Raw genomic sequence first — 10,051 nt, 5'->3', positions numbered from 1 at the left:
ACTAGGTCTAAAAGTGTTCATGTCTTCCTACTTAACAGCATTAGATCATAGCTTGTTACACAAGGTACTGACAGAGATCAAAGGAACATATTATAAGGAGATGAACTCCTATGTGGTGGTTGCTGCTACAAAATTTCGAAACTAACAAAAGGTCTGGTCATAAGAAAATAGATACAGTGATGTAGTAAAGCAGCATATGGATCACTGGATAAGATGAAAGAACAGCTTCGTTCCTAAGCTGATTCATGGACTGAAACATAAAGCAGCTGCATATAGTATGTAAAAGAAATTGATCATGCATGATCATTGATCTTGGAGTTGTATAAAAGACAATCCAATACAGTCCATATATTTAAAATTCCTTGTGATTATACTAAACCTAAAAGAGGTTAGTAGGCATAGAATAAATCTATATGGGTGTCCGACCAAAAGAGTCCGGCCCCGGCCCCGGCCCTTCAAACTAAAGATGTCCGACTCTGTCCGTCTAAGGGCGTCCGGCTCTTCAGCAAAGAACGTCTGGCTCTTCTACTAGACGCGTCCGGCTTTTAAGTCTAAAAGGTGTCTAGCCCTTCTTCTTGATCACGGGCTAGTAGAGACAAAAGATCAACCGGATACAAATGTATTGTAGTCCATAAGCTTGTGAGTGCCGAGATCTATGACCTAATAATATATATTTCAGTGTGTGATATAATTCACAACAACAGAGGTCATGAGACACCATCAAGAGATGGATAAAGGACTACAATGTCCGAGATAGATATGGTACTGCCTAAGACAAAGAAATCGATATCCACATCCATGAGAGTGTTCGGCCGCAGAGCCATAATAAGAGATTATAAACTCACAGCAATGATCATTGATCTTGAACACTCATGAGACAAGTAGTGGACATGTATAGACGAAGTCTATGACCCAGAGATGGATTGGCCATATCGAGACATAGGTTCATGATAACCATGTCTAGTACATTGTCCATAAGTACTTATTTTGTCCAGTCAAAGTAAAGAGTTAACAGTAGACGATCACGTCTAGACTATGGACACATGCAAACACGATTTGCAAAGACCCAATAGTGATCCCCGAGAACAATATGGTTCACATTATTTAGCACACATGCTTTATCGGGACACTCGATGTCAAGAGACATGAGAAACGACCTAAGAGGTCGAAGTGGTCTAGATACGGCTTAGTAATGAACTTGGCCGATTACTCCCTTCCTACATATACAGGAAAGATCACGCACCAGATGCGTAGAATTTAGAAACCTACAGTGAGGTTCACATCAGGGGAAGTAGTGCGTGTTGTACTCTTTTTCCTTCATCATGGTTTTTTCCCACTGGGTTTTCCTGATAAGGTTTTAATGAGGCAACATGAAGCGTACTACAGATCCTGTATGGTTATGGCATCCAATGGAGAGTGTTATAAATCATGGAGTGGATTGCCATTAACCAAGACAAGAGAAGAAAGCCCATCGGCCACATCAAGCCCAGCCACGGCCGCAAGGAGGAGAGAGAGAGTCGGCCAATGACCTAGCCGACTTAGAACTTAGGATGTTTTCATTTTCTATGTTTTATTAGTTTTCCTATTTCTTGTTGGATTATGATATGTACTCTTTCTTTTTATCTTTATCTTGTAATACTTATATAAGGAACCCCTTGATCATTAATAATAACACAGAAATATTCGGTCTCTGAACTCTCTAATTACAACAGAAGTCACTCATACTCGACATATCACCTTCCTTTCTCGGACCACTACAAAGAACAATAACTAAGAACAGTTGAATAAACAAAAACAAGGTAATCAAAGATAATATTTCGAATCTATAAATAAAAGGTTTTTAACCTATTTTCGTTATATTCTCATGCTTTCTGTAAATAAAGTATTCATTTAGCCATCACAAACTTAACTTAGCATGAATCATGGTATTTTATACCATGTAAAATTGTTTTTAGATAAATAGTTAAAATTGTTGTAAAAAACATTAAGCATGTTGATGGTACTTTTAATTAAAAATAAATTTAAAATTTAAAATAAAAATGTATTATTAGTTTATTTAGTCGCCCGCGGATTTACCCTAGTAGTTTATAAAGTAACGAAATTCAATAAGTGAAATATTTTTTCCACGTTTAATTGTTGGTGAAATTTGCATAACACAAAGTGACATCACATTAAAAACCAAATATTTAAACCGGTTGTTCATCAATATAGACTACACTCAAAGAAACAAAATAATCTTACGTCTTTTAGAAGTTGGAGTTTGTCTGCAGATATTTTTTTTATTGATGAATTTTGACCCTTTATTTATGATTTTTACTAGGAACCATAAAAGTTATTTTTCTACGCAGAAAGACATGGTTTTTATGAATGAAAAACGATTTTCTTTGAATGATGGATGATAGTCTGATAATTTAGATATGTGCATATGATATATTATTGTCAGTTTAGATTTAGGAGCAATATTTTTTATTTATATAGATTTGAAGGTATGCAAATAATATTAGAATTAAAATTTATATTTAAAAAATGAGAATCACATAAAATTGTTAAGAGATTTTCTTATGTGTCGCGCTCACGTTAACTCTCACGATAGTTGATTACGCCGATACCCCTAATGAATTAAAAATATTATATTTAAATACTATTATTGAATTTTTTATTTATTTTCCTCTTTAAAATTTTCCAAATAACATATATAATAAAAAAATGAAACATTTATAAATTTCACAAAATAGAAGTATTTCATTTAAAAAATATTTTTAAATAACATAAAATATATATTTGCATATAATGTGATTTCATAAAACAACCTTCACACACATAATCTTGATATTAGAAAAAGAAATATTATTTCTTTTAATACATAATTTTAAACAATGCAAAAATATATATTTTCAAAGTAACAGAAATATTTTTTATATATCTATCTATTTTCTTAGATGATTACATAAAATAATTATGTAACATAAACTGATATATATTTAATTTACTAAAAATAGTTTATAATTAGTAGTATTGATATGTTTTATTTTTTTTATATATTTAATTGAGTATAATATCTTTCAATTAGAGCAAAAAAAACTATAAATTATATTTTTCCTTATATAATAGTATGATTTTTAAAATACAATCACACAATATTTTTAAACTGTTTATTTTTAAGAGATATTAAAAAACGAATTGACAATAAACATCTTTTGATCAAATAATTACAAAATATTTTTAAATAACATAACACTATATACTTTATCGAGGTCGATATATTATATTTTTTTTATCATTATTAAAATTATTTTTTTCATAATATTAATATTAATTTTTGTTTTAAATTTTATGTTTTTATGTTTGTGGAATTTAATATGACTATAATTAAAATACCAAAGCAAATATGAATTCTCATTTTAAGATTATTTAAAATAAATTTCAGTTTACCATTTCCGTTTAATTATTGTAAATATTGATATGTGGTCATAAGTTTCCAAAAATGTATTAGTTACTTATATATGTAACTTCATATTGATCATTTCTTTATTTTTTGATATTTTTTAAAAAAATATCAACATATAATTTGATAAATATTATGAAAATACATTCACATTTAAACAATAAATAAAATTAATTTGATTTTACTTAATTATAATAAAAGAAATATACTTCAATTTGAATTTGAAAAATATATATCTAACTCTGTATACTCACAATATGAGTGACTCGAGTAATCCAACTTATATCTAAAATCATATATTTAACTATAATAAGAATATGTAATTTTATAATAATAATTTATTTTATAAATGTAAATTATAGGATGACTCAAAACATATTAACAGATGAAAATAAAATATTCACCAACTGTTATAACTTAGTTCTTTTGTAAAATTTATATATATGCATGAGACTCTAGAATATTATCGTTATATTAATTTACATAATTTAGAATCAGACACTTTAGTTTATTTTATATTTCATTCTCAGACCAATATATCTTAAGTTATACATAATCTTCCTCAAATATATTTACATATCTAAGCCAACAACCAACGTAAATAAAAATAAATTAATCATAATTTTAATATATTAAATATATATATATATATATATATATATATATATATATATTATAGTTGAATTCAGAGAAATATATGCAATCTAATATACCCAAGTGTCTTAAGTTATACATAATCTTTCTCAAATATATTTACATATCTAAGCCAACAACAACGTAAATGAAAATAAGAAAATTAATCATAATTTTAATATATTTAAAATAAAAATATATTATAGTTGAATTCAGAGAAATATATGCAATCTAATATACTCAAATGATAACTAAATCGACTCTAAAAAACAACAAAACCGAGTAGATTTAACATAGCTAAAATCATATGTCTAATTAAAGTAATATAATATTATTAATATAAATTTTGCATAAAAATTATAAATTAATTTAAAATTAAAAATAAATAACAATCAATTATTATAGTATATTTATTTTGTAAATATTTATACCTGTGCATGAGCACGGAAAAATCACCTAGTCGTAGATTGTGTACTTATCAAAAGTTCAATATCCTAACTTGTGTAGGATTTTTTTTTTGATGATCCTGGTATCCGGAGCCTCGAGAGGATCCGACTAGCGCCAATGATCGTCTACCGGAGCTTAGCCGGGGAGCCCGCCGAGGTATTCGGGAAGGCTGGTGATCACCCCATGTAAATCCCACCAGTGGCCACACGTTAGTAGGCTTCTCCATATTGGACCCAAAAGTCTCTCAAGATAATCACCTCCCAGCGGCACTCGAACCCATGACTTTCCAGGTTGAGTTTAACAACTGGACCACTAATACGTGGTTAACTTGCGTAGGATATTGCCTTTTTAACATAAGATTGGATCCCAGAAAATGTCAAAAAATTACAAATAAGGAAAAAGGGAAAATGCTTTAAAATAAAGAAATTGCATGTAAATTTCATTAAGGTGACCCACATATGTATTGGTTAAAAAAAATTCCTTTTTATGATAATGTGGTAAAATAAAAAGAACAAAATATATTAATAATGGTAATGATAATAATTAGTTCATTTCATTAAAGGTATCAATGTAATCAACCATCGTGAGAGTTAACGTGAAAACTGACTTTTCAAATAAAATTATAGAGATTTATTTTTATTAATGATTGTTTAATATATTTTTAAACACAATAATTTTATAATTTATAATAAATAATTTTATTTTATTTTTGATCCGTCAGTTGTATCACCCATATTTTAAAAATATGACCCGTGTGTTCGTGCAAATGTATTCTTTTTTTTTACAACAACATTTAGAACTACTAAGCTGATCTAATCGATTCAGCAAGCCAAACCGGTGGGATATAATCGACATAAAGCATAGCTGAAGGAGAATTCATTGTGCAAGTTTGTCCGCCAAGGTGTTTTGTGCTCTTGGAATATGTCTGATCCGAAAGTCAGGGAAGAAATTTTTACTGCGGCTGATTTCTTTCATGTGTGCAGAGAAAGCTGACCATTCTTCAGGTGTCGACACCATCTTCACCATTTGAGAACAATCAGTCGTAAAAACTACATCAAAAAATTGCAGGGTCTTCATGCACTCTATTGCCCAAATTAGTGCTTCACATTCAACATGCATGGGTGACAGGCTTCTACGAAGATTCTTTATGGATCAAACTTTTAATGTAAAACAAATTGTTATCAATGGCTAGATTTATTAGATCAAATAATTCAATATATTATTTACAATTTTTTTTGTTTCGTATTGTGTATCTTTATAATACATTCTTGTGTCTTTTTCAACATAGTTAATATACCAAATAAATAAATAAACAACCCATAATAATAGACATATTATTACATTTTTGAAATTGATTAATTATATTTTCTTGTCTACCTAGATTATAGGAAGTATTCCTTAACTAAATTGTACTTAATTTATTGTACTTCAATTTAGGAAAATGCATTAATTAAACTGTAAAAGACAAGAATACTATAAAGTAGATAAATTTATTATTTCAGTGGCATATAATTGTAAATAAGCTGAAAAATTAAGGCGTAATTTATTTGTGTACTCCACTTTTAAAAATATTCTAGACCTTGATTCGCGCGACCGCGCGAGTATTTAATTTTATTTTGTATTTAATGATATATTTGTTAATGTAGTCATATTTGTAAATTTAAATGTTATATTTGTACTTCATTTTATATTTTAGCATTTTAGCGTAAAATGTATCACCAATATTAGGTATTATATAAACAAATCTAACATTTATATAATAAGATTCATGTCTAAGATATATAGTGAACAAATTTTTTAAAATAAAAAGTAAGAAAATAGACAATTGTGAATTAGCATGTTATTTATCAATGAAACATTAGCTATAATATTTGTAAGAAAATAAAATGATTGTCAAACTTCAATCAAATTTGGAACATATACAAATTAAGATTTAAATTTGTAAGAAAATAAAATGAAAATATAAATTTGATGTAACTGATAAGAAATTATAAATGAGTTTAAATTTGTGTACATTTAAACCACGACCTTGCGGATATTTGCTTTTATTTTTGTAAATGTATATTTATTTTGTCTAAGTGATAATATGTATTTTAAAGTTTTACATGTGTTAAATGGTTATTTAATATCATTTATAAGCATAATAATTTTATAGTTTTTATTTTTTTAATTTAATTTTATCTTGTAAACCGTCAATTGTATTACCACCATTTTTAGAATCTGATCTGTGCATCTATACAAATGTTTTATTTTGTTTTTTTTGTGGATCAAAATTTTATGAAAATGTCTAATAAATTATTTTATATACATGGTAAGTTTGTAAATAATTATAATGGTGCATGTAATATATTTATATTGGTAAGAAGAAGAATTTGTTCAAAAAAAATAAGAGTAACGTGAATTGTTGGGGAGAATGAGACAAAATGCAACTTATATTGTTACAAAAATATTTGTGTATATTATTGATATTCATTAATGTTTATAATATTAATATGACATAGATAAGTTAAAAGATTTATATTGAATTGATTGTGAATTTAATTTAGGAAATGTTTTATTAATTTTGAAAAAGACATTGAAAGCATATAATTATATAATTAGGAGTAATTATTACTTCATTAATTTTGGAAAAGACAAAGATTACTCAAAATAGGTTCATTTAATTATTTCAGTGGTATTAGACTGTAAATATTGTGTAAGTGTAAGGGTTAGTCTTAATTTGTATTTTTCTTTTAATAGATTAGACTAGACTCTGACCCGCGCGCCAGCGCGGATTTGAATTTTTGGTTTTTGGTTATTTATTTAACTAAATAATGTATTTGTAATATTTGATGTATTATATTCACCAAGTAAATAATTTTTTTGACATCTTAAACCATCTATTTACGACGAATATTCGATATCATATAAAAAATTGAATAAACAGACGTAATTAGAGAATTGTAGACGATATATAAAAACAATGGTTATTAATGTAAAATATGAAGAAATATTATATTATGACTTAGTATGGCATAAAAGATTATAAATTAGTTATACATGTTTAAAGAAAATAAAATGATTTTTAAACTTTTATGAAAAATTTAACATATAAAAAAAGGCGATGAATTAGTCATCAAATTGTAAATAATTTCATAATTTTATTAATAATAAATTTTTCATAGTCTTTGTTTTTCGTCAAGATAATTATTAAATGTCTATAACATTAATATGTTAAAATGTCATATTATGAAAGCCCATGTTGTAACCGTTTTTTTCTGGGAAGTGTAACAAAAAAAAATTACCTTTAACTCTTCGTTTTGTTTAAGTTCTATGTCGGCAAAAGTTTAAAAAAAATCTCTCTATCTTTTTCAATGTTCAATTTGAAGCTTATAATGCGAAAATCATACGCAAATATATGCAATTGGTTGGAATCTCTATATCTTTATATTCTTATAAATTTTAAATTTATTGTTTCTTCTTCTGCAAGCAAATCAATTACCAAAGTAATAGATCAATTGGTTGGAATCAAATCCATTCTTATAATTAGTGTAATTATGGTTACAGTTTCTATATTTAATAGGTACATTAAAGATACGACATTGAAGATATTCTGTTTTGATGAATAGAAGATATTGGATTTTGAGTTTGTATTTATTAATTTGTTTTTTTCTAAAGCTTAGAAAATCAGTGGGATGATTGGTTGGTTGATACATCCTATAGAGAAAACGAAAACTATAGGTGGTTTGACTATTGTACATCGATCGATGCATGATGTAAGTTGACTATATAAAACTTGAGCATGATCATTTCAAACTAAAGTATAGGTAGGTTATATGCATTTGTTATATTGTAGTTAATATATTTTAAATATTACATAAGTCAAGTGATTCACGTTTTCGTAAAAATAAAATTCAAGTTCATTATTGGGCCGTACTCGTCCGTAATAAGCTACGTTAAATATGATGTATTTTTAGGTTCATTTAATGACATTAAGTTTAAATTTCATTAAGGAAAACTCATTAATTTAACTGGAAAAGACAAGGATTAAAATAGGTAGGTTCATTTAATGACATTAAGTCTAAATTTGATTAAGAAAAACTCATTAATTTAACTGGAAAAAACAAGCATTAAAATATGTAGTTTAATTTAATTTTCAGTGGCATGGAAGTGTAAATAATTTAGAAAACTTAGGGGTATTTTTTAATGGATACTTCTCTTTTAATAATATATATATATATATGCATAAGGAGGTCGCAGAGCAGTTCAATGAATCGGATTCATTAGGTATAAATACGAAATAATGGATAATAAATATGTAATAATGGATATCAAAACCCAAAGAATTAGATTTGGCGAAGCGGTTGAGGGATGAATGAGTTATTGCGGTATCTCTGGTTCAATTCTTCTGTCAACCTATTTAAAAGTTTTTTTTTTATTAAATATATATTATTTTAAACAGAAAAACCATGTTTTAATTTTTAATAGAAATGTAAACTTTCCGTTAACTCCACATAAGCACCGGTAACTTTTTATTAACGGAGACACGGTCAAAGTATAAATAGACCTAAATTTTGTTGTTAATGAATGAAATTTAAAATAAATTTATGTTGATGTATGTTTTAGCACATGTCATTAGTGTATGGCCCTGTTCGTTTGGCAGTCGCCAGCGTCAGCGACCAGCGTCCGCGTCTAAAACATGTTCGTTTGGTAGTCTCTAGCTCTGCGACCTGTCGCAGCGACCAGTCGCTAGCAATCGGCTACTTATTGCTTTATAAGTTTTGGATTTTAAAGAATGGATTTGTTGACGCTTACTGATACTTTTGTGTGTTAGTGAGATTCTGGTTTTTTAATGAGTTTGGGAAGATGAAACATATGAGCTTGTTTCACACACGTCCAAGCTATATGATCATGCTTGTCTTCTTGAGTTGTTAATTTGTAAGATAAACCTAGTGTGTAAGTTTGATTAAACGTTGACTAGTTAATTGATGTCTTTAATGATTAGTGATGTTCAGCTACTAGAGAACTTGAGCATATGAGTTCTCAGGTTAGACAAGAGGAATATATTGGTTTGAGTTCACAAATTGGACTGGTCAAGACTAACCATTGAGCCCTTACATGGATGTTGAATTTCTTATGTTGAAAGAAATGCTTCATTATGAGTGTAAGCCTTGCTGTTAAACAAATACAATGGTGTGAGAGACCAAGTGCACTTTTTGAAATCATGGTGCTTTAGTCCGTAGTTGATTCTCAGTTTAAAGTGGAAGTGATACATGACATACCAATCAGGTCATCTATTGGAATCAATTTATCTATTTTAATCAGGTTAAGGGTAAAAACTTAATGATTGTGAAAGAATTGAAATCAAATCATATGATACTATAGCAAACGCAAAAGCAGGACTCACACCCACAATTGTCTCAACTTAAACACAGACAAGTGGTAGTTTTTTTTTTTTTTTTTTTGTAAACTAAGACCAGTAGTAGTTCTCCCAAAATAAGTTTATAAAAACTTCAAATCATATTTTAAGGTTTACGAGGACAATCA

This window comes from Brassica napus, chromosome C8 (genome assembly GCF_020379485.1).
Source record: "Brassica napus cultivar Da-Ae chromosome C8, Da-Ae, whole genome shotgun sequence".
NCBI classification, from domain to species: Eukaryota; Viridiplantae; Streptophyta; class Magnoliopsida; order Brassicales; family Brassicaceae; genus Brassica; species Brassica napus.
The sequence above is the reverse complement of the archived record's forward strand: the minus strand, read 5'-3'. Positions refer to the sequence as shown.